General features: G+C 38.8%; 1 long non-coding RNA gene across 2 annotated transcripts; it reads right to left on the bottom strand.

Annotated features, from left to right (window-relative positions):
- Positions 1-357: 357 nt before the first annotated feature.
- On the bottom strand, positions 358-25,169 carry LOC117009121. 2 transcript variants are annotated; one of them, XR_004420428.1, is made up of 5 exons: positions 25,028-25,169; positions 18,266-18,330; positions 16,003-16,157; positions 1,282-1,444; positions 364-441 (listed from the first exon to the last, which is right to left on the bottom strand). It is a non-coding gene; the product is annotated as an uncharacterized LOC117009121 (long non-coding RNA). The 2 variants fall into 2 exon arrangements; XR_004420433.1 differs by lacking the exon at positions 1,282-1,444 and having other exon boundaries at positions 358-441.

Genomic DNA, 25,169 nt, shown 5'->3' with positions numbered 1-25,169 from the left:
CTCTGGATCTATGTCTATGAGCAGAGTAGATGAACCTCTGCAAGTTCCACTGTGAAAGTGATTTTTGTCTGGGGGGGGTTCTGTCCTAAACACCCATCCTCTTTTTTTATTTCCCATACTGCCTCAACTCAGAGAAGTGACAGCATGATTGTACATATAACTCCACAGGGGCTGGAAACTCATTCACAAAAAAATCAAAGTTTTAGAGGAAAGCCCCCAAAACAAAGCATGTTCCAGAACATTCAGCTTGGACATGAGTAATCAACCCACCAAAACATCCAAGTGGGTGGGAAGAGTGAGGAAGGGGTGGCACTGAGAGAGAGATAAATTGCAGAAATAGACGGCTGTGGAACCTGCCTTGGCAAACCTTCTGAGCTGCACATCCATCTGTTCCACATTAATCTCTCTCCACTGGGTTTTAGTGCAATCATCAATGCTGCCCTGAAACAGAGAGAACAGATAAAAGCATCAACAACATTTGGTAAACACAAGCTTCTGCTACAAAACAGATAAATGGATGCAGAGGAAAGCCCATCCTACAGCAAACAGCTCATGGGCCTTAATTTTTTCCTACACCTATTACTTAGCAAGCACATATAATAACACCTTCTCCAAATTCAACTCAAAGGCCAAGCATTTTAACAGCTTCATGTTTCAGTATAAAAACACACATACACAACTTTATTGTGCTGTTTAAACACACACCTATATCCACAGGTAACATACAGGCGTACCTGGCAGATTTTGGGAAGGTGCCTTGCAATTCCTCCTGGGGGTGCTACAAATTACAGAAGGAAGATGTAGTACAAGCATTTTGAAACTTGCCTATGAAAGGCAGCATCTTGAAGGAAACAAAACTTTGCAAGACTAACTCCCCACGCAGGTCTGTACACTGACTTTTCTGGACTCTTGCTTCTAGATTTGTAGCGCTTTCTACTGTACCGTCCTGAGTTCTGAATTGGATTTTATGGATTTCTAGATATTTACTCTGTTATTTCAATTAATCAAGCAAGTTCTGAGTATTAGGAAAGCTCTAAAGGAAACTACAAAGTTTGTTTTGCTTTGGGTTTATCTTGAAATTGGTTGACTTGGGAACAGAGATATTTTTACTCTGGGTATCCTAAAACATAGCAACTATTATTAAAAAAACCAAAAAAGTAATAATAAAGTGTTCAACATTTAATTTTTTAGACTCAAAACTACAGCGCTTCTAGGATAAAATTAAAAATATTCAAATAAACTTATATGTAAATTTATATGTAATTTAAAGAAAGATCTTACATTAATATAAACATGAATATCCCATACTTTCTTGAGCAACTGCACTTCTTTTCAGCATTATTTCATGTGCTTGTAGCCTGGAATAGATACTTCAAATAGTGCTGTAGATAGATTTCTGCATTAGAAACATTTCTTTTTCCAGCATCTCAAACTTTTGATTTGCCTGGAAGAAGGAAGGAACACTCAAAGTACAGTTGTAGGGTATAATGAGCTTACCTAACTTGTCAGTGAAATCTATAGATCCTCCATATACGATTTAGGATAAAAAAAGCTGAGAGAATTATGGCAAAGAGGCTACAAAGCTGCATTTGCACTGCCTCTGAAAGCACCCTAAAGCACACAAAGGACACTTGCATTCTTTAACTTATTAAACCACTCCTTAAAGTTGTATAAATGTTTAAAAAGTCCCCTCATGAGGTTTTAAAAAAGGGTCACTTAATAGTCTACTTTAGGCTACTCTACTCCAGAGCACATTTTGCTGTGTAAATGAATTTTTAAAATTTTTTTGGTGAGCATATGCAACACTGGAAGAGAAACAAAAAACCTGAATTTGGTGGTTCTAGAATTATACCAGCATGTTGGAAAAAAAAATACCCGAAACCAACAAACAAAAAAATCCCCCCAAAACACCAGTAAAACAAAAAAGCCATCCAAAATGACCCTCACACAATCAAACAAACAAACAAATTAACTAATGAAGGCCCAACCCACAAATATTTTAACGTCTACATTGAAATATCGTTAACTTTTGTACTGAAATATTACAAGCAAATATGTTTTTCTGAGAATCCTCATCATCTCATTGAGATGAACATATGGGTTTTCTACAGCAAACTGAAAGGGAGCTTCCATTTTAAATCTTTCTCTGAATTCCATCTGCTTACCCATGAAGAGCAGGTAATGTCACTTGTCACTGATTACGTTCTCATTAAAAAAAACAGAAATTAAATGTTCTGATCCCAGAACTCAACATACGTCAAGGAAAGTGAATTTTCTTCTGATTAACAGCAATGTCAAATGCCTGAAGAGGAATTACTCTGTGCTATACTGACAGAGCTCAATTCTTAATGGCATTCCATTCTTTGGGCAGTTCCTACTTAACAGAGCAACACTTCCTTTAAACAAAAAATATCACATGGGGTAGATATAAACCAGTAATATCTGTATACTAACAATGAGACTATTCCAGCATCTACTTATGAATGCTTATGAATAAGAAATTACAGTGGATGAATTTTTTAACCAAAACTATATTCTATGTCATAGCTTCTACTAAAATTTTTGTCAACTGGAAAAAAATCAATTATATGGATCATTGGTAATTTTAAACTATTTGAACTTAATAAACCCAGTTATTTTATCTACAATCACATAAAAATTCATTTTAATTAAGCTGGGAATCTTCCCCTGCTACTTTAACACACTTTCAAGTATGTAAAGATGACCTGGAAAAAGCTTTCTGAGTCTACAAATCTCCCCAAAATCTCCCCAGGAAAAAAATATCCAGTAAACCATGTGGGAAAAAAATTCCATCAGGATGAAAAAAGATACCTTGACAGGGGGTTTATGTCTGTTTCAAAAGAAAGAAGAAAGGGAAGTTTGAATCTGAGTCACTTCAGAATAACAGAGCTAAATGTACACATCAAAAATCCTACAAAAAATACTAGACCAGATGGGCACAGAAATAGAAATTCCAAGGACTGGAAACCTCACTGATGCTGGAGAGAAGTTTTAATTATTTCCTGAAAACATTAGTTTAACTTTCACCCTACTCTTTTTAACAGAATTTACATTGCAGTGCACATCCCAAAACAGACCAAATAAAGGTCTCTCACATGCAAATGCTGCTCTTATTACAATGGTTTAATAAGTTTTTCTCTTGGTGTCAGCTGTTGTACTTTCCCATCTACTCTTCTAAGCAGATTTTCTTAATTCAGGTAATTCCTCCAAATTACACTTGCCACTCACAAAAATTATAACTGCGGTGGGTGTGTGGCAGAACTCATAGAGAAAAAGGTGGCTGAGGATGTCTGTAACACAGCACCACCTGGCAGCCATCAAATTCTATTTTTGAATCCATATTTGAACAGTCCCAAACTACAGCTACCTGTGATATGGAAGGTAAAGCAACACAGACACTCACTGGAGTTTCTGTATGGGTTTGGGAGGAGGTTTATGAAAGTGAACATGATTTGGTCATTATGAAGAAAAAAAATGAGCAAAAAGTGACTATGGGCCCCATTAGAACAAAATGCAACATCTGGTTTTGAATTGATTTTCCATTGTTTACATAAAACAAGTCTTTAAAGAACAAAATAGAAGATACACACACCCTACATATCCCACAATTAGGAAGTTTTGTATAATTGTTCCTTTTCTCACATAAAACTAAAGCAGAATCCAGAATGTTGGGTTGGTTCAACATCAGCAAATATTTACCTCTCTCAATAAAAGGATAGCCTCTGTCTAAAGGGAGGGAAGAAACAGTTCATCTTATCCTTTCAGAAGCCTCAACACAATGACTTTTTGTTTTCTTTGCATTTAACCTCAGATACAAAGGCATTAAAATATCATTTTAATGACTGAAGTATGAGAAAGTGTACAGGAGACACCATTTAATTAGTATTCAGCAATCTAGGAATAAGGATTTAAGGGCTTTTTGAAGTTTGAAATATTAAAAGAACCATTGTGTTTTACAGGGTAAGAGCTAACTGTTATTATCACATTCCTGCATGTGTCTCTGGGGAAGCCATTTACTACAGTAATGACCTTAAATGTTTAAAGAACTCTACTCTGAGCAGGCAACTAGATTTCCTGACTGGAAAAGACAACAAGCCTGATGAGGAGAAGCTGAGGGAGTTGGGGTTCTTTAGCCTGGAGAAAAGGAGGCTCAGGAGACCTTATGATGCCTACACTGCCTGAAAGGAGGTCATAGTCAGGTGGATGCCAGTCTTTTCTTTGAGGTGACAAGTGACAGAACAAGAGAGATTGTGCTAGGGGAGGTTTAGATTGGATATTAGGAAAACATTTCTTCACTGAAACAGAACATGTTGTCCAGGGAAGTGTAGAGTCACCACCCCTGGAATATTTAAAAGGCACACAGATGTGGCACTTGGGGACATGGTTTAGTGGTGGGCTTGGAAGTGCTGGGTTTAAGGTTGTAATTTATGATGTTAGGGGTCTTCTCCAACCTGAATGATTGCATGATTCTATAAAAACATGTAAGGCTTAAGATTCTAAGATCCATTCATACCCCAGAAGATTACTGTCATTTTTTGACTCTGAAGCCAAAGACAAATCTCAGTTACATATTTTGGTTGCAGTTCTAAGCACACACCTTAGATCAAAATTCACCATCAGGAGTTGGTTTTGAGGATTATGCTAAATTAAACTGAAAAATTCAGTCCACCTGAACACTCAATTTACTGTAGGTCTGGTCTTCATGCTGGTCAAGAGATTTCAACTTCTCCATGTATTTCTGAGAAATAAAGGCATTTTCTGAACTTTCTAAGAATCTAGAAGGTAAAAACCTACACCTAATCAGATTTTTTTTTCTTTTACTGATAGCACCTCATAAAAAAATTCTGCTGGAATGTTTTAGTTTTCCTCTCCTTGCATGCTATTAGCTATGTCAGTTTTCAACACTGGACTTCTTATAACTCAATAATTTAATTCATGTGTATCTAAAGCTCTCACAGGAGCTTCTCACCTGAAAGCACGTTTGCCTAGGATCAGGACAAGAGGAAAGGACAGAGCACAGTTTTCAAGTAACTGGGATGTCTAGATCCCCCATAAGTATCTTTGAAGGTCTTGTCACCACAGAACAATAAAACTCTTTATGGACTCCTATGAATAGTAGGACCAAAATATCTGTACTTGTTCCTTCATTTCTTTAGAACATTTAAGCTTTCCCAAAGTAACCAGCATATTTTTGTTAATGATTTAATTATAACCTCCTCCTCATCCCCCCTCTTATTAGAATATAAATTAAGGTATTATGAACCAGCAGGAAAATGCACTTTTATTTTTGCATTGTTCAATACCTTTTTAATGTGTTCATCATGTTCGTTTGCAGTTATCAAGTTCTTCACTAAACAATTGTGATGAAATATTGCAATTTGGGCTAATTATCTCCACAGACAGGGCTTTTGTTAGAAAGCTTCCAAGATGGTTGAAAGCTTGAAATGAAAATAAAAAGAGAAAAAACCTAAAGAGCAGAGAAAGCAGTAGAGTTCTTTCTGTAATACTCTCAACATGAAATCTCATCCAAAATATTTCTGAAGTAGAGACTGGCACTGTACCAAGCTATACTGTTGGTATGTGTCATGTGCTCACCAACAAAAAACAAATTTCTAAATATGCTCTTAAATAGTCCCAAACAGATGAATTCTAGAATGCTTAAGAATGACAGATTAGCACAGATCCTAAAAAGTATGGAACTAGACTTTCCAGATCTAGGGATGCACCCTGCACTCTTGATGATTTCTAAATCACAGAATATTCTGTGTTGGAAGGGAAACACAAGGATTGAGTTCACCTCAAGTGAAATTCTATCCTGTACTTTTCTAACTTGTTTGTGTTCTCCTCTTTTTTTTCCCCTCGGATATATTCTCTCTTATAAGTCACTAGGCTCTTCCTCTGAATCACATAAAAATTTCAAGTCTTACTTGTAAGCTAATATTTTCTAGAGGAAAAAAAGCACCTACTCCTGTAAAAGCTTACCAAAGAATTGGCTAGCAGAAGTGATTTCAAGTTGCCTTCCATTGTCACTGATATCTGTAAAGTTAAGACAAGTTACCTGCCTTTTGAAAGAGTAGATATAATAATGTATATATTATCTGAAATCAGGAGAAAACAAGTTTGGAAAGAAACAGGGTAAACATTAAATGCAAGACACTCATTTAATTGATATATTTATAATTACTTGATATTGATTAACAAAGCCAAAAGTGTCAACCTAAGGAAAATTCATTTATTCAAAATTAGTAGCTAAATATTCATTATTACTGCCTTATACCCACAACTAATTTGCAATACTCTGCCACAGTTTGAGTGTAATACAATGCCATAGAAATGTATGTCTAAAAGTGACTTCAAGAGTAATTAGTCCATGTTCCTGCACCAGGAAGAGGTTTGCTATACCTGTGCAATTTGCAAAAAAGGTTTTTCTAGCTCTCCCTGGAAGATTTTTTAGAAATGAGGAACCTGTCACCTCCTCTAGCAATATATTCTAGCAATTCATTATTCTTGCAATAAGGTGATTTTTTCAGCCATAAGACTTGAACATTATACACTTTAAATTAAATTCAGTATATTCTGGGTGTAGAGAATAGACTATTTCCTTCCTGTATGCAGAAATCTTTATTGTATTTGAAGATTTATGCCTGTCCTCTCTCTTCTTCTTCAGCCTCAGTGATCAACAACAGAGCCTTTTTTCCTGAAGTGTAATGCCTGTGCACAATACTCCACTAGAGGCTTCATCAAGGCTTACAGAAACATGAGATTTCACATCCTTGTGCCTTTCAGGACAACCACTTATTTGAACACTTACATACTTACTTACCTCTTTCTTAACAGCATGATTTCATGCTTGACATGTGACAGCTCCTAAATCATATTTTGAATAACTGTTTCAAATCAGTTCTTTCCTATCTTAAGTTTTCATTATTCCTGTGTAAGAATAACACATGCTCCAGCCATCCAGGTTAACTATGTGCTACACTGGATGGAGAACCTGGACACACCTGCCATCCATGGATTCTCTGTGCCTCGTGTAGACAAATGCAAAATAAAGAATGACAGTGAGCTGAAAGTCTCCCTGTTTCTTTGAATTGCATTTTAGATCTGGCTTTAGCTATGGGTTAATTTCTGGAAGGAACCAGCAGCCAAAACATCAGTAAAGCAAGAATAGAATCATAAAACACAGTTTGATTCCCAGCTGCAATATATATGTCAGTATTTCAAGTCATTCAATTCACAAATATCTTAACTAAAGCTGTAATTTTAGGAATGGAGAAAACTGTCTTCCTAATAAGAAATAAATATTTTGGTGTATTTGGGCACTGACTTTGAACACTGATTCTAAACTAGAACAGTGATGAACACATCTGTCAAGATCCAATGTTTTGGCTTTTGAATCAGTATAATCATCTTTAAACTCCTGTAATGTCAAAAAAAAAAAAAAGTATAAAAGGCAATGGTAGGAAAATCTGAGGGATGGCATATGGTAAAGCTAAACACATAGCTTACCTCTGCCACTGAACACACTGAACAGTACTTTTTCAGTGCTGTTTTAACCAACCAATAACTGATACTATTAATAGTGATAGTTGCTTTGGGGTTTTTGTTTTTTTAACAGAAACTGAGTTAGCAACGGAGGAATTTTCTCAGTAGTACAGACTGATTTTCAACAAGAGTTTAAGATATGATGCAAAACCAATACATGTACAAGGTGTACTAAAGACACCTTTGTTTAAGAAGAGGGTAACAGGGATAGCCATCTATATTACCCCTTACTTTTATACTGTTTCATAAAGTGCTAAATAAAGATCTTCTCAACAAGTTTTTATAAGGCCAAATTATGTGTATGCATTATCATTAGGAAGGCTATTATGCACATCAGACTTCAGCTACTCAAATACTTGAGGTCAACTCACTAAATAAACAGTATCTTTTGACTCTGAATCATTGTATTTAATTAGGCTGTCTTAATCCATGGCTACCACATGTATCAGGCAACAGAACAACAGTCATTTTCTATTGCACAGATTTACTCTATTAACATTCAAGATAATTATCCATCTTCACAGATGACAACTTTTGGAAAAATAATAGAGTAGAAAATAGAGGTGCATATTAATGAAAGTGCTTGTTGGCTCTAAAGGGAGAGCTCCAGCACCTTTTGCTTTGTTCCATTAGCAACACAAACAGCAACATGCAACAGGCACAGGTAAAGTTACACTCATTACTTTGCTAAATATGTTAAACATTAATCATCTCTGAGAATTTCCTCTTTGCAGCTTGTCTGAATCTCTTTTCTGTTGCAAGCCTCTTGAAAAATAAATAAACAAATAACAGTATCAGTAGCCAAGGTGGACATTTAAATAAAAACCAGCATCTTTGACTAGGCATATCACATTAACTTGTTTATTTATGAATCTTCTTCCTTTCGAATTCCCTCCATCCCTCAACTAACATGGATTTTTTTTGTTCATTCGAGGTTTTTTAAATATATAGTACAAGCCCACTCATATAGACACAAAACCCATGACAGAATGAACTACTGCACTTCTCCAAGGCAAATAAAGAAATGTAGATATAGTTTTGTGGCTAAATTAGAATATATTTGCCTTTAAGGATACACATATTTAACTCGTCAAGAATCCATCCAAGACAGTAAGCCTGAGGAGCCCAAATTTGTGCCCTGAAAGCTAAGTTTGTTCCTCCTTAGGATCAACCCCCACCCAGATCATTGCTCTGTTCAGGTTTTCAGGGAATTCCATTCACATTTTAGCCAAATACATTCCTGCCAATCCAGAACGATGTAAGGCTCATTCCTGAAAATATGTGGACACTATTCATATATCATGCACTTAACAGCATGAACCTTGAAGCTTCTGATAAATAAATTAGCTGTAAGATGACAGGTATTGTTTGAAAAAGCTCCTGATTAGGACTATAAAACCCAAAGGCAAATAGTTTCTGAAGAACCTGGAAAATAAATATTTTAGTGGTGACAGTAAAGCCAGGCAGTAATTGGTGCTTGGTATTTCACCTGTACTTCTGTTGTCAACACTGAGACTGCATGCATGAGGAAAAGAATGGCTTAAACTTGAAAACTGATACCTATTGACTGTGCTTTACCTGGCAATAAGCTGGAAAGTCAGCAAATTTACAATGGAGAATTCTCATTCAGAACAGTGTTAGAAAGGCTGCTTTTGCCCTAAGTCAGTCAAGTCACTAAGGAAGCACTCATCACCTCAAAAATGCCGAAATTCAAACCCTCTTACAGTCTACACCTGACCAAGTGTGATAAATGCTTTACTCCACCTAGCAGCTTAAAACTGTTATTCAAGCATGTCACCAAATTTATGTTTACAAATTGTGGAGGGAATCCTCCACAAGTAAAGGCAAGACCAGATAAACTACACACAGACCTCAGAAGGGGTGTCTTGAATCCACATCTCCCACAGACAAGGCTGGTTCAGAGCTTCCTGGTGCTCCAGAAGAAAGAAAAAATTCAGCAGTAGGTCACTGCTGCCATTCACTTCTCCTTTCTGAGGCAGCTTTGTGCAGGGATCAGCAGGAATTTCCCGTGAAACTTAAGGGATTTTATCAGGAGCAATGAAACTCAGAAGTACAATACAGTGAGTCCTGACCCTGAGACATGGAAAGCTTTGCCATGGATTTGAAAGCAGTACCAGGATTTTAGTCCAAAGGCATTAACAATTTTACAAGGCTTCTGCATGAACTAAGCATGTGCCATTCATTTAGTTTAGACCTGGTTTTGTCTGGGTGTAACCTGTTATAACCATTTGTCTGGGCTTTTAATTACCTAGAATAAGATATATACTTGCAAGAAAAATCAATGTATGCACAGAGAGAATAAACTTCCTACCCCATCTAATGGAACAGTAAATCTCTATATTCTGCTAGCAATTTTCTTATAGCCATCATTAATATACATTTTACCAGATTATTTTTATTTGTTATTTTTTATTTTAAAGACTTTAATATTTGTGTCTGTTTCCAAAAATTTGCCTGTTTAATTAATATCTTACCAAAAAAACCCCAATCCTCACACATGCAGCGATCTCTCTCCTTAGCATTCTGCCAAAATTGCCATACAGCAAATCCAAGCTCCTGGAGACCAGCAAAGCTTATAGCCCACCTTCTAATGGTCTGCATCTGGGCACACCCAGGTGCCAGGAGCACAGGGAAATGGCAGGGACGCAGCCAGGAGAATCCCTTTCTGGATCAGGATAGTGAAGAAGAGACTCATCCCAGGGCACTCATTACATCTGCACCTGGAGCTGGACACACCTGGGCTTCACCAGCCCCTTCACTTCAAGTGGAATTTAATCAATATCCACAAAGCTGCAGGGTGAAAATGAAGGAGAAGAGAGAGAATTTGGCTGCCCTCATACCAGCTGAGTGCTCTAGCCAGCAGGCAGTAAAGCCAACTACATAATATGATAGAGCACTTCTTTATTTGAATTTATGTTACAAGGGGATTAAATCCTTCCAGAAACCTAATTTTCCAAGTTCATAGATATTTATAGCAATGAATTAACACCAAATTTTTGAAAATTACCAAAAAAGTGTGTTAAAAAGTAAAGTCATAAATATTCTGTTTTATCATAAAGACATACCATGACAGCTAGTGAGCACAGTGTTAGGAATTATTTTAGATTTTATTGAAAGACACTTCTATAAACCAACATTTTAAAAACATTCTCTATCTTTTGATTAGAATCAAATGATTTTGTACCTGCACCAGAACTGTATGTAAATTGCATCCTAACACGCAGGAGAAAAAGCTTACAGAACTGACAGTTCTGTAAATTATATGTGAAAAATAAACCTTTTTTGGGTTTTTTTTGTTTGTTTGTTTTGTTTTGTTTTTAATTTTGGGCAATTTTGCTGGGATGTTGTTTCACTTTATCCAGATTTATTTTGTTCACTTAAATTTAGTTTATTCACTAAAAGTCTTTGGTAAAAGCCATTTCAATGTGTCTCTACACGTGACACTTCTAAATAATTCACCTGATCAGGACAATGCATCCAGATATCTATCCTTATGAAAAGTAATTTCTGTTTTAAAGAACAAATGATAGACTCTGTACCCAGCTGTGTTGGAGGCCTACCTCACGCTAATCTGGTTCAATTCAGCACTATAACATTCCCAGTGTCACAACTCCAAGTTTACAGATACTTTTGAATAAACAAGAAAATAATAATATCCTGTGTACAGGGTGCAGTGTTAACATATTATTGTAATCTAAAGGATTGTATATTCTCTTTCTGAAGAGCTTTCCAGAAACTATTCAGTCATTCTGCTCACTTTAACTATGCCCCTTGAGTCCACCAAAAAACAGTTTTTCCAGCTTTTGAAATTGCAACATAATAATGGAAATTTCCTCAATCAAATGAATAAAAATAATTAACCTCTACAAAAAAGTCAGTAACAAACCTACCTTTGAAATGGTTTTTGCCATTTGACCTTTTCCCTCCTGGTTTGGCTGAAGGAGCAGTTAAGTCTGTGCTATCTTAAATAATTACTATGAAAGAAAAGGTGGAGGAGCACCAAATATTTCCAGCAAGGCTTCATCCTGGTTGATTCACTTCCAGGATTAAAATGCAAGTGGAAATTAATTGTCCCATAGAGCATACACATTTAACCCCATTCCAATTTCAGCAGATTGAGTTAAAAAAGACCTAGATGAAAAAGAGCAAGCACTCCTAAACACGTATTCTCACGTATAAACACATGATTTATTATAATAACAGAAAGTGTTGCTATGAAAATTAAATCTTTCCCAGAGGAATAAAATTGAACACACTTTAACCTCTCTCGTAACATGTGCCAAATTAATTTCTATGGTCTCTGATTTCACTCGAATGAAGTAATTGTTTTATGCCCCAAAGGGATGAAAATAACTTTTTCCTTGTATGTATAGAAATCAGCAACACCTATTCTCCCTAGGAGTAAACCAGTCACGAGCTCCCCAAGAAGACCCCTCGTCACTGCAGACCCCTGGTCTGTGATTGTCATTACAGACTTCCCTCACCCCTGGCACAGGGCAAGGCTCTCTGTGGCTCCAGCTGATTATGAAGAGCCAAGACTGCCAGCAAGAGCTCCTTCATGTGCAATGGCTGTGCAGGACATCTCTGATGAGCACAAGCTGCCACCTTTGTGAAATTGCTGGCACAGGATGCTCTTCCAAGTATCTACATCTCCCCCCCACCAAAAGCACCTCAGCCTGTCTTTCTAATGGCAGACAGCCAAGATCCAACACATTCACCCCAAATCCTATTTGCAGATCATGCTGGTGGGCACTGTCAGACACTGTAAGATTGGGTTTCATACTCTCAGATAGAATTTTACGGAGTGGGATGGAGCAGCACACTGTCTCAATAATTTCAGAGCTAAAGTACATAATTTTCCAGCTCAGATCCCCAAAGTGAGCATCACATTTCCTGGAAGGGCATGGGTCCAGAGGAGGGCTGCAAAGATGCTTAGAGGGATGGAGCATCAGTCCTCTAAGAAGAGGCAGTGAATACTGGGATTGCTGAGACTGGAGAAGAGAAGGCTCTGAGGACACGTTATTGCAGCCTGTCAGTACTTAATGGGGATTTATAAGAAAGATGGAGACAAACTTTTTAGCAGGGCTTGTTGCTATAGAACAAGGGTTTTAGTTTTACACTAAAAGAAGGTAGATTTCAACTGACTATTAGGAGGAAGGTTTTTTTTAGTATGAGGCTGGTGAGGCACTGATTGCCCAAAGAAGTTGGGGATGCCCTATCCCTTGAAATACACAACCTGATCTAGTTGAAGATTTCTCTGCTCATTGCAGGTCACCTTCAAAGTTCCCTTCAAATTCAGAATATTCTGTTTCTCTAATTCTAATCAGCTGCCAGTCCTGACTCCCACTGCTTCCAGTTTCAATAAAGAAAAGGCCCCAGGGGCAGGAGCCAAAAGCTGTGGCTGCTCCCATCCTACACAGCAGACTAACCACAATATCAGACAAATATTCTGCACTTCTTCCCTGACCTCAGATTTTTCATTTTCTCTTGCTTAAAGGTAGAGATTTAAAAAGGGAGAATGAAGGGTGTTCTGTCTCATCCAAGAATTAGCCTAAAACACTACATTTTTCATAGCTATAAATAGATGAGTCCTTATTTCTTAGAGGCAGGTGCCATGCTCAGGAGAAAGTTCTAGCCATGGGCTGCATGTGGAGACCAGTACTTTCCTAAAGCCACTTCCAAAACCCTAAGGAGTGGATTTAGGGATCAGCTTTCCAATTTCTCATAATGCTATTACTAGTCTGCTCCTTGCACAGCATGTGGCATTCTCATCTTGTTCAACACTCTTTATTCTCTATGCACTGTGATTTTGTGTTCTGGATATTAGAAACCTGAGCCTTGCTGTCTGCATGACTGAGAATAGCCCATATTTCTCAGATACTGTATTTATCAAACAGCATAGATAGTAAGTAATACCTCAATCTTCAGTGAGCTTTTAGGGAGCATATCAAATCTGGAAAACAACATCTCAGATGTGAAATCCCATGATTTAAATTCCTTGGCACAGGAAAAGTAACTCTCCAACATGTTTCTGTGATTAAAGTATAAATCCTTAAAGCTTTTTAAAGTACTTTTAGCTGTTTACACATGCTGCAATGCTTCTTCAGTTTCTTCTTTGAAAAGATTTTTGGTGAAAGATGCAATTTAGAATAGAATGTAAATAAGTGAACCAAAAAAAAGTTACTTTTCAAAGTGTAGTCATGACATCAGTCATAAAGTTACTTTTCAATTTATATATAAACACAAACCCCAACATGTAATATATTTTAGCATTTTTATCTCTAATGATTCTAGTTCTGTAATTATCTCATAATGCAATGCTCACTTTTGAGGTGTTCCCAGACCATCCTCAACATGCCCAGCTAGATTGACTATTATGTGTCATCTTCTGTACAGTGAACATTCAGAAAATGACACAGTAAAGGGAGTTTCTTCATCTCAGGAAAAGTGATACTGGAAATTTTTCACCTGTTTGACATAACACTGCCATATCTTTTGGCTACTAATTCTCCTGTAGCATATATTGTGTCAACAAATACAGAAACGGCAATACAAATCCTGTTAGATTCTGTCATTTAGTAAACTTGCAGAAGAGAGCTTCCCCAACCTTGGAATCAAATCTAACACACATGTGTATGTAATGTATAATTCTTCTACTTCCTGGCCAACAAAATGCTTCAGAACAGTTAACACTACAGAATGTCTTTGCTTGCCAGCTTTGAAAGTGCTCACACTCCTAGCAGCACACTTGGTTTCAGTGGAAGCGTGGGGAAAGCTTATTGGCCACAGAAAATGCCTCAAGGCAGGTCATTCACAGCTTGTTTGCAAAGCCCATATTTTCTTGGCTTGTGCAGCTCTAACCAGATTTTTCAAATTCAGAAATACCTACTAAGAAATATGGTAAGAAAAGAGGCAGCAAACTTATACCAACAAAGGAGAGTAAGGAGCAGCAACCCATCCTGACAAGGTCATACGGCTTCTCGAGAATTTGTTTCATTAGACAAGAAGCATATTTTGTTCTTAAGTATGCAGTACCTGATGACTGTGGTCGTGGCTGATAACTATCTGACAACAATTTATTCATCTCATCTTCAAATTTAATAACCTAAAACTGGTGGAAAGTATCTGTAAAGTAATTTTGGTGGTTTTTAGGCAGCTAAAAGACAGATTAAACCCATGTCTTTTTTAATAGTTCCTGTGTATCAAGAAACATTTATTTATTTGGTACTTAGGTGGTTTACAACCCTTACTCAAAGCTACCTGATCAATTACTAGGTTGACTCATGCAGGCCTGCTGTAGAATTCAGAGTGGCTGCATATCAGGCAGATGGTGCAAAATAAAGGTAGGATTAAATTACAGATCTTTGGGAATTTCATCTTCCAAAAGAGTTGAATGCATTTTTCCAGTGGTGTCAGATAAAGATCAATATCTTGGGCTTTTACAAGTGCTGTAAAAGTATAAAAGGGAAAATGCACTTCGGCTTCAAAGAGGATCATTTCCAAGCTAACCAAGACTCAATGAGGAATGCAAGGTACAGTAATTTCACGAATACAAGCCACACCATTTCGACCAAAATTTTGCTCCCATACCAAAAATGCGGCTAATACTCAGGAGCAGCCAATATGTGAATAATTTTCTGACATTTTCAACCCCGGGAGTGCAAACCAAGTCAGTACAAACTGCAAAGTCGAGCTCCTGCAGTAAAACCCTGCATTTACGTGGTTGTTACAAATTGGTTACTCTGTTGCACGGTGGGTGGAGCTGCTCCGTGCAGGCAGTACAGGGGGTGGGGAAGGCGGGGCAGCTCTCTCCTGCTGGCCCCGTGGCTCGGGGGAAGCAGGGGCTCTCTCCCGCTTGGCCCTGCGGCTTGGGGGAAGGCGGGCAAGCTCTCTCCTGCTTGGCCCCACGGCTCGGGGGGCTCCCGTCCCCGCGTGCCGCTGCCGCAGGAGCAGGCAGGCTACATCCCCGCCTCCCATCACTGCTGCAGGTGCCGGCGGGCTCTGTGCCCCCCCTGCTGCCGTGGGGCAGCGCCGGGCCAGGGTGACCAAGCCCAGCGGTGGCGGCAGTCGGCCCCGAGCACCCCTGCCGAGCGGCAGCGCCGAGCTGGGCCACCCAGCCCTGTTGGCAGCCCCGAGCCCTCACGGCCTGAGCCAAACCAGTAAACCCCGCCCTGCCGCGGTTCTGTTACTATTTGGCAACTTTGTTGCACGCGAGTCCTCGCTGGGAACGACAGAGAGGCTTATACTCAGGTGCGGCTTATTTATGGACAAAAAATAAAATGTTTGCCAACACCTGGTGATGCGGCTTATAGTCAGTGCGGCTTGTATTCGTGAATTTACTGTAATTATTTACTTAAAATAGAAAGACATGCAGGTTTTAGCTAGAGATTACTCATGAAATTGCATGAGGCTCACCAAGTGGCTGTGATGGTTTCCATTCCACTTCTGGTAGCCATGGCTGCTCAACACCTTTCTAGAATGTCTGTAGCTCCTCTCAGTGATGTCAACCAGACCAAGGAGAAGCAGGAATCACCACAGATGCCCAGGCCATGGAAATGTGAAATTTCTACCTTGAATGAAAGGAAAATAAGTCAGAAGTCTGCAGCCATTTTAAACAGGGTGTTTGCTGGACAGGCCAGATCTGGTCACCAGAGGTCTAATTATATATTAGTTCATACTCCTGGCCAATCTGGCACCAAGTGCATCCTGCCATTCTGAAAAAGAGCTGTGTTCCAACCTCTGGTGTTGTTTGATGACTTGGGCTTTTTCATCAAAGGGGAAAAGGACTCCACACTCTCTTCAAGTTGAAAGTATAACAAACTGACAACTTTTTCTCACAGACTGTAGAAGTTTCTGCTGTTTTGCCCTCCAGCAGAAGGCATGACACAGCTGCTCTGGGCTCCTGCTGGCATAGGAGGACCTGGTAAAAATTCCGACTCACACAACTAGTTTGTTTTGATCTCTGTTCAACATAAGCCTGTTCTTTTCCTGCTCAAGAATTTATTAAAATGAGAGATGTAGAGCAATGTTTTGCTGCACAGGTGGCAAGATCCTGGTGAGCAATGCTTTCTTTCCATCACCTGGTGGGTGTTCCACATATCTCTGGCTTCAAAACTTTAGAAGAGACCTGAAATTTTTTCCTTCTGTCACTGCAGACTATTGGTTAATTAAAGACACCTGATAAAATATAGAAGTTTCAGTCTTTAGTCATATGTCAACACAAAAACTCTTTCACTACATTTCAATTCACTAATATAAAATTATGACCTCCATCAATAACCCACAATTTTAACACAAGCATTAAAAAAATTTGTAAACTTGTCACTATTTCAGGTTTTATTACAAACCTTTATCAGTGATCTTTAACCAGGAGTAAAATAGGTACAAAAATATTTGTAAGTGTAAGCTTTTTGCAGAACTAGTGTCTCCTAAACTGAATAACATTACAGAAGAAGCTGATATCACATTATAATCCATTAAAGTTTAATTTTATATACAAAGTATTATATTAGCTAATTATTTCTTTATTGCTAACTGCCTTAATTTTTTAGCACTAGAATTTATCTGTCTACAGATTTACTGCATTTAAAGTATCAAAAACAATGCTGAAAAAAGTGAACATACTAATTGATTTTGCAACTTCTATCGCTCTCACCTATTTTACGATGGGAAAAGTCATAAAAGTCATAAAGTTTGAAACAAACAAACAAATAATGAGCCATCTCAGCACATAAAAAGCTCTTGCATTTCTTACATAACTTAGCAACATGACTTAAACTCTCATGTTAAGATAAATTATGGATTACTTTGTTACTCTTAGACACATAAACACAAAATATACATCTCACTCACTCTACCCTTACCATCTTCTACTTCCTTGAAAATGTCCTGAAAAGCAGGATAACAGCTGCTTTCTTTGGTTGTCAAGAAGTTAAAAATTCTTTTTTTTGGATCCAGACAACACTGAAACTATCATTTTAGAAAAGAGGAAGAAAACAGTTGAAGATCATGACTGCTTGTCAAAAATAAAGAACTTAACAGTACACTCAGAGAATTCATGAATAAATGTGTCCCAAGCCTACTAGCAACTAAAGACTGATACATGCTGGCTGAAATCCTTGGAAAGGTCAAAAAGTGGGGAATGAACTGGATTCTTCACAATTCTACCTGGTATCATGGCATCATAACACTGTGAATAACTAGCATGGAAAAAGAAGAAAATTAAACATCGCTCCCAACAACATTTTGCGTTTGGAAAGTAAGAAACCTTGCCCATATTTTTCAATTAAAAAGAGCTATTTTGCTTGTAACAAGCTATCATTATTATCATTAATCAACATTGTCAGATTCATGGGCAGATTTGGCAATAATTTCCTGAATGTAAACTTTGTTCTCCCACTCATTTTTCCCCTAGTGTCAGAAATGTCATGGGAAGAAATTTAGAAGAAATGGACAAGAACAACAGAATCCCTTACAGCTATTTAATCCCTTAACACCAACTTCAACTTCCCCTTATGCTAAATTCAGCTTTTCTTTTGTAATTTATGCAAACCCTGACTATTTTGGGAAACTAGTTTGGGAAAGTCGTTTAGTGCCTCATTTTTCAAAGTGCATAGAGAAAGGCAGTCCAAAAAGAAAGTTCTCCTCGATGTTTGCAATGGTACCTAAAAACTCTTACCTGTTTATTTTTAAATAAAATATTGTCTTTTCTTGCTTTCCAGAAGTTCAGCTCAGTTTGGAGGCCTGTAGGAAGACCACGTAGAAGAAGATCAGCAGAATCCCTACTTACAGTGCCATGAATCTGCTGTGACCATCACTGATTCAACTACATGTAGCTGTGTCCTGGAATTAGAATCTTGAATGCAAAATACAAAAACAACCCCCGAATTTCAAAGCAAATACTACCTCATGATAGTACAGAGCTCTTCACCCACTATTCCTATTTGCACTTGAAGGAAGAATAACACCGAAATTTGGAAATTAGTTCTGACTAGAAGAAAATTTTTAAAAAATCATGAAGACAGAGATAAAAGACTGTTTATAAAGACATAGCTTATATATTAATAACACCATGCCCAAACACCCTCTCAAAAATTGTTGGTTGCAGATCCTTTGAATAGATCCTTGCAGTTATTACAGAAGTGAAAAATCTAAATTTTACTATTGAGTTTCCTAATGTTACATGGTAATTTGGTTTTTTTTTAATAAACATGAGAGTTGACATAAACATAAAATATTAAATAGATCTTATTTAATATATTTTATTACACTTTACCAGTGTTGACAAAAAGAGAAACTAAAAATCTCCAGCAAAGCATTTTAATAAAATATTCCTGGAACATTACAGCTCACATTCTGTTCCACACTCCATTTTTTTCCCTTTCACTTAAGCCAATTCATCAGTTCTGCCTCAGTTTTAGCTGAGCTTTCAGTGCTTACACTATTCTGCCTGGCACACCTGCTTCACTGCCATGACACAGAGCAGGGGACTGACCCTGGCCAGAGCCTTCAGACCATCTGTTATTGACAGGATTATAAATCTTCATTTATCCAACAACTGAGTATCAATCATCTCTGTACACAGTCAGTCCCAAACTGAAATCAAGTCTTAGGTTTGCTTAAGCTGGGAGCTCTCTGGAGCACAGCTCATACTATTGCTGTGCTACAGGCAAGAGAGGAACACCTGAATAATTAGTGACATTCCCCTTTTTGATGCCATCCTTTGATATTAGTGTTAGTCTCATCAAAAACAATAAGATGCCTTTTATGATATCAGTTCACTTCACATTAAATGCTCAAGGCAACAGAGAAGTGTAATCTATTGAAAAAACATTTAAAAGAGAATAAACCTATTTTGTACCCTGAAAGTGTAGTTTCAATTAATTCCAAATTTTGATGACTCTACAGACTGCTTAAGTCTTACCTTTGAAATTATTAAACCCAAAATATAAAGTCCTGAAAATTAATATTTCAATATGACAAAACAATTACAGTATAAAACACAATGATTGTACCAAAAAATATTTCAAAACATCTTTCAGTGCCAAACATCAAAATTGACAAGTAACCTTTGAGTTACAGAATTCAGGGAGATGAACCCTTGCTATGAACTCAGTTTTAGGGCCCTGTGCAGCTTAAGATGTGCTGCTACATCCATAACTATCCCCCTGATTCCTTTCTGTGCCACTGACTTACAAACAAGACACTGAATTATAACACAAAAGGAAGCTACAAGGAAAATAGTGATGCAAATCTGCTTTTGCATAAATAGTTACAAACTCATGGTGCAGTTTAGCTTGTTTTGACAGTGAAGACATGAACAGCACAAGAGCAACCTCAGCATGCAAATAAGTGAGTAAAAATTGCAAAGCAGCAGGTAAGCAAGTGGGCAAAAAAAAAGCCACCATCCTTCTCCCAAAATCTAATTAATTAGAGGCTGATAAGAGTAACAAACAGTTTCTCCAGCACCTTGAAGCTCAGGCTCCATCCCAGCCCGCCCCTGAGCACCACCAGCTGCTCCAGGGCAGCAGAAGTCTGCTCTCCCAGCAGCCCACCCTCCCCTCCTAAAAGCCCCCCGACATCTGTCACGTTGGTCAGTCCCCATCTCATCCATGAGCAGGGCATGCCTTACACTGCCTGTGTGCTCCCCAGAGACTCGTAAGGCAGACATTAATGTAACGAGTTCATTTGTGGCTTTATGAAGTAATTTATGTTTCCTTAACACAATAAACTCCTTAAAGTTCATGGACTTCATTAATCTGATAGAGTTTGGATTTGCTTCAGTATGGAAAAAAGGAGCAAAAATATCATTGTGGGAGGTTATTTTTCTATTTTTGAACACTAAAGCCATGTTATGAGATGTCAGCACTAAATTTAAATACCAAAGTTATAAATTAAACTCCTTCTGTATATACTGAGCGAGCAGTAAATTCATGTCAAAATCTTTTATTTCTCTTTCAGTACCTCCTTTGCAAAAAGTTTCAAAATATTTTAAAATAATTTTAAGCACTTTGTGGTGACAAGTATTTTGTTGCTTTTGTTTGGTTTTTTAATAACACAAACACATGGAAATTGAAAGTTATGAGATAGATAAGATACAAAATTTAGCAGGTAACCTGGGAAATTCTGTCTTCTCTTTGCCGACCATACTACTTTAGTAAACAGCCACAATAGTGCTACAGATACCACTTGTGACAACCAAATCTTATATATTCGTTTGCCTAACATCAAACCAAGGATAAAAACAATCCTATTCTCATTTGAAGCAGAAACACCTAAGCCAGCTGAAAGCCTGTATCAGTTTTCACAAAAATTAGCCACCTTAATGAACACAGATTTAGCAATGAACTGTGAACTTAGTTGCCAACTTCCTCTTCTCTTTATGCTAGTCATGGTTTGCTCTCAGTCTTTTTCTTTTCCCTACTAATCTTTGAAAAAAACCCTTGACCTTTCCAAGCTGCCCAACAGTGGATTTCAGATGCATTCAGGTTGCTGTGCTTGAAACCTTCCTGCTTTGATGTTGATGGGAGTTTTGTCATGGGCTTCAATTGGGAAGAGATTTCCGTCTCGGTGGGGGAGTTGTGGTTCTATCCCTGCCCCTATTCATGACCACTGCCTCGCAAGATCAAACTGAAAAGATAATGACCAGCCTGAAATCTGAACGCTGCTAACAAAGTACTAGCAGACAAAAAGAATACTTTTTCATCTTCCTGTCCCTGCCATTGGTATTTTTACACAATAACTGAAATACTGCAGCATAAATGGCACACATTTATTCCCTCTTTGAAACTTCATTTTCTCCCATAAAAATGCGGCAGTAATAATTAAAAACTGTTCTGTGAAACCTGTTTGGCTTTCCTGGTCTTAAATTTGGGTTTCCCCAAGTATGAGCGATGGATACCACCACTTCTCGCTCCAACCAAAATTTGGACCTGCATCTGTACATCAGAGCATTTTCCACAGTACTGGAGTATTTACACTTAAAAACATGTTATTTTGATGAGCCAAACGTTCTCAAAATTTTGGAAAAGAGACCCAAATAGTCAAGATCAGGACCATAGGCATGACTTGGGAGCTGGAAAGAACAGTACAAAATCTTTAATCCATGACATTGCATTTTTGTACCAAGTGTAAATCCACTGTTGCTATAAGCCAAAATTTCCAAAGCAATTTTAAGGGAAATTTTATTTCAAGGGTAGGAGTCAGGCCTGGTTTGTAGTCTCTCTTTTTCCTTTTCTTCAAAGTGTTCATATAGACCCAGTTGAAAAGCTGAAAACTAAATATTTCATGTTAATCCCAGAACATTTACAACACAAAAAATACCCCGAACATTCCTAAGTGTCTTCTACATATTGCTAATAAAGCAAGAGATTTCTAAAGAGCTTTATGACATGTACTCTAAATGAAGGTGCTTTTCTTTAAGAAAATCTTACACAAGTAATTGTTTTTATAGTTAAATCCTAATAAGCCTTACATGACACACTGTGAAATCTTGTGTACAAATCTCTTATGATTTACACTTCAGAAGCAACACAATTTTAGGAAGACTTGCAAAATTAAGCATTCCTTCTCTTATTACCTTCTTATGAGCTTTCCTCCTTTATGAGCTGTAAGAGTCTTTAATCTTGCAACTTAATAAACTGCTTTTACATCACGTAATCATCAGAGAGCTGATTTGAGGTGATGATTCCTTGTGTGCCCAGCTGCTGGCATGGCAGCTCCGCACTGCTGCTCCCGAAGGAAAGGCAGTTAGTCATCACTGCCCACCAGGGAAGTGACTCATGCCTCATCTTTCACAGGGACCTACACTGGACAAGAAGTGCATCACCTTGCACTGCACTGGGGATGGCTCTGGAGACCTGAGCACAAGGAAGAATATATCTTTCATGCAGTAAACAATTCGGATGACAGCAGTCATATCCATTATACAAAATGCAATAAAAAGAAAGGAAGAGTGACATGCTGCACAGAACTAAGCCTCCAGCAACAAGTCACTTCTGATGATTATATCAGAAGTGGACAGCTACTTTTTTTAAAACACTCTCAAAAGAGCTATTTTGCATCAGTTGTCTCTAGTGTCAGTTAAAGTATCATTCCCTTTTTATTTTCTTTTTCTTTCCTGCTTTATCATAAGTATTCAGATATAAAAATCTCCTCTATGAAGGCCACTGTGTGCTGGAGCAGTGTTTGAGCCAGCTCCCCAAACTGAAGGTCCTTTCTGTTGTTTTCCATTCCAAGGCATTCTATGGTGCTCCTCATAGCACAGACAGCTTTCTGCACCACCTCATGTGGTATCTGAATCAAGGGAGATATGGGTTATTGGTTTGGCAATCTCAGTGCCACTTTTCTTTTTAGACAGACAAAAGATGAGGAGAGCTTCAGCTGCCCATCAGAGGTCTCCAAAAACTAATGCATAATAGAAGCCAGAACCTCAGTATGTTTTGGCTGAACAGAGTGAAGAAAACATTATATATAAATAAGTGAACTTCAAATCCAAAAAAATGTGTTCCAGAACACCTATACTACACAAACATACATACTCCTTGTTCTTCCTCCTAAACTTGCTTATCCACCTTCCCTAGGGACTTTTGCTGACTTTTACCAAGCCTCTGGGTTTAGAAATATGAACATACACATCCTCTTTTGAAAATCATCCCTGGATATGCCATAACACCTTTCATCAGTGCCATATTTTGATATACATAATTGCGTTTAGTCATCTCTGCTCTACCAAAAATCCATATAGTCTTATCTTGCAGACAGCCTGATTGGTAGGTAACAGACATAGAATCAGGGTCCTCCTTCCAGATACCAAGTTGCATTTAGGAGATGAGACTAGATTCTCACAGACCTTACTCTGTTCAACTCTATATACTTGACTCCTTAAGTTAATGGGAACTAGAAAAATATTTCTGAAAGCATAATTTCATCATAAATTGTGTCTTCGTGTCCAAAAATAAACCAGTTCTTCAGAATCATCTTTGCCAGGGCTCTGTATTTCATGGCTTGGCAGCTCTGCAGGTTGCTGTGAATTTCTCTTGCTTGCTCAGAAATACAGAACTGAAATTTTTATTGAAGCAAAAGGCTTGTAGCCTACCTGAAAGAGTTAACAGCCATTACTGAGTACAGGCTAAACTGAGTGCTGTCTGGGACCATATCAACAACAAATTGGTTAATTCTGTCACACCAACAAGTGTATACAGCATAAAGTGACTCCAAAAGTGAGGTTGTAGCCCACTGAATGGTATAGGGCAGAGGGGTAAGAGGGATAGAGACAGCTCCCCAGCAGAGGAATAATCCCCTCAGAGAAGGTCAGTTTACTCATGCACAGATCAGCAAGTGGAGGCAAGAAACAGCCGGAATCCCTGCCATAGCATAAGTATGACTCCTTTGGTAGAAGGATGGAAGGGAGTAGGGGAGCTGTGCTTTGCACAAGTAAAGTGTTCGCAGATTTTCCTGTTGGACACTACAGTCATGAAAACAATTCATTTGCTACAAAGATTTTAACTGGGACCAAATTTTACGCAGTTATTGTATATCTAGTTTTCAACACAGATGTCACAGACCCAGTACGGCAGAGAAATCAATGACCTTTGTCAAAATAAATGGTGCAGAAGATCTTCAAAACCATACAGAGTCAAGGGAGGAGAGGTCAGGAAGAAGACTGACACTGTAAAGCATCAGTATTTCTACCTCTTGGTTTCTATCCGTTAAACCATTCTTAACAGCTTACTGGATGAGAGAGACAAGTGGAGCCTCACAGTGATGCAAAGAAAAGGTGCACAAAGAATTAATTTTTGAACTTACTCTGTTGGTCAAACCAAGGCTGTGGAATCAGCTTGAGGTTTTGTCCAACCCCGTTCCCTCAAAAAGACCAACCAAAGAACTTTTTTTTGTTTCAGATTGACACTAAAATCCATAGAGAGACGACATCCTCACTGATTTGGTTGTTGGTCGCTCTTCAGGTTTTCAAAATAACAAACCCTTCGGAAGTGAAAATAAGAAGCACAAGCCCGCTGCATTTTCCCACTACCCACCCCGGGAGAGGGGCAAAGTACATCCTCTGAAATTCCCTGCGAAAAGCCCCGCGCGGGCCGGCAGGAGGCACCCGCGGCGGCCGCCGGCGCTGCCCGGCCGTGCCTCCAGCGGGACCGCGGCGCCAGGGACGGGGGAAAGGGGGCTCGGCAGGGAATATGGGGCTCGGCAGGGAATAGGGGGCTCGGCAGGTGACAGGGGGCTCGGCAGGGAATAGGGGGCTCGGCCGGGAAAGGGGGATCGGCAGGGAACGGGGGCTCGGCAGGGAATAGGGGGCTCGGCAGGGGACAGGGGGCTCGGCAGGGAATAGGGGGCTCGGCAGGGAAAGGGGCTCGGCGAGGAAAGGGGTCTCGGCAGGACACAGGGGGCTCGGCCGGGAAAGGGGCTCGGGGCCGGCCCCGCTCACCTGGCGCTGCCGGGGCCGCCTCGGGAGCCGCGCTCGGGGCTCGGTTGTCCCCTCTCCGCCCGTCCCGTTCCCCTCTCACCGCGTTCCCGTCCCGCTGGGGATGGCTGTCCCGGCCCCTTCCCGGCGCTGCTCCCTCGGCCGG

Source organism: Catharus ustulatus, chromosome 1, assembly GCF_009819885.2.
Source record: "Catharus ustulatus isolate bCatUst1 chromosome 1, bCatUst1.pri.v2, whole genome shotgun sequence".
In the NCBI taxonomy this organism is placed as follows: Eukaryota; Metazoa; Chordata; class Aves; order Passeriformes; family Turdidae; genus Catharus; species Catharus ustulatus.
This window is presented reverse-complemented; position numbering and strand designations above follow the sequence as displayed.